Genomic DNA, 1,712 nt, shown 5'->3' with positions numbered 1-1,712 from the left:
CAGAAGATACGGAGGCTCCAACCCTCGGCTGAAACCACAAATCGACAAGATTTAGAGCCAGGCTGCCCAGGGAAAAAGAATCCAAGAAGGTGTCAGAAGACCAAAAATCACCGCTGGACTAAAAGGCGGGTGTAGAGATCGCAAGGGTGTCACTGCCCAGGGATTGCTTTGCTCAGGGTCCCTCTCGTCGGAGGCACCCAGCCCGGGCTGTCCGTGCTGCTGCGCCTTCTAATTAAATTAATTATTTTAGGCAATCCGACGCCTGAGACTCTGCTGCGGGGAAACCGAGGGTCGGGCCTGAAGGAGGAGTGAGCGTGTGCGTGTGCGACACCGCGAACGCTTGGGGCAGCGGCTTCGGCTTTAGCGGTCGTGGTGGCCGGCGCAGGACGGGGAGGTTTTGGGGGTGGCGGGCTTGGCAGCGGGGGAAAGCTCTTTGCAGCCGAACCCCCCCCCGCGCCTTCCAGGTGGCGGAATGAAATGAATGGAAAATAAAAGCTCTTTGGAAATTGTTGAAATATATCTATGGGGAAATGGAGGGGGGAGGGATCAGCTTGGCCACGCACCAGGGCACAGCGAGTGGGAATGAAAGGAGAAGAGGGGAGTGAAGAGGAGGAGGAGGAGGAGGAAGCAGGGGGCTGTTTTGTCTGGCGATGACCTTGTTATCTCTCTCAGCAGGCAGCTGCTCCTCCGGGCCGGAGCCTCGCGCTTATCTGCCCTGCCGCAGATTGATTCACTTCACTTCGCCGCTGCTGCGTAGTCAAATATTAATTTCCGATTTTTTTTTAAAAAAAAAAAAATAATTATTTTTTTGTGGGTTTGGGGCTGGGAAAGCTTTGGGCTCCCTCCCACCCAGCCATCGCTGCTCCCAGCCTCCTCGCTCCGGCGCAGACGCCATTCTGGTTCAACCCTCCACCCCTCATGCGAGGGCAGCACCCAAATGTATTAAAAATCACGCTGATAAATAAAACCCTCTGTAAACACCCAGATCGGAGCCCAAAATCTTTCACGGCCGTGCAGCTGAGAACTACCAGCCCTTTACCAAGCTCACCCCGCCACTGCCGTCACACGTCGCTCCCAGCAAGGAGAGGAAGAGGGGGAAAAAAAACCCACAAACCACACCAAAAAGATCATTCATTTCACTTTATTATATTAATGTGGAAAATGATTTTTAATTGATTTTATACGCAGGCAATTTCCAATCCTGGAGGCAAGAGGAGCCTGGGGATTTTGGGCTCCTCGCTTTGTTGGCTGTGGACCAAGGCTTTCCTGCATGAGAAAATGGTTAAAAATAATGACTGTAACCCAAAACACAAAGCATTTAAAATGGCACCGTAACATCCTAGCTCCACAGGGTCCTTGAGGGGACAGAGCGAGCAGAATTACCACGATGGTCTTGTGCTGCATGGCTGAGGGACAGCCCCAGGAACAGTTTTGGGGGTTAATTTTGTGCGGCCAGTGGCGTCCCCAGGGCTGGTGGCGGGGTCCTGAAGGCCCCTGGAGCCATGGAGGCTGAGGGCAGAGGTTTGGGGACAAGGGGGTGACAGGCGCCAGGGCTGGCGGTGGGGCAGAGCCACAGAAAAGGCCCCCCAAAGAGCTGCTGGATGCTGCAGCCAGAGCCAAGCTGGCTCCCATCTTCCCCTCACACACTGGGCAAACACCGGCCGATTTTCCATTTGCCAAAGCTGGTGGCAAACAGCGACCAGGGAGAGCGA

This window comes from Charadrius vociferus, unplaced genomic scaffold (genome assembly GCF_000708025.1).
Source record: "Charadrius vociferus isolate BGI_N301 unplaced genomic scaffold, ASM70802v2 scaffold356, whole genome shotgun sequence".
Classification (NCBI taxonomy): domain Eukaryota; kingdom Metazoa; phylum Chordata; class Aves; order Charadriiformes; family Charadriidae; genus Charadrius; species Charadrius vociferus.
This window is presented reverse-complemented; position numbering follows the sequence as displayed.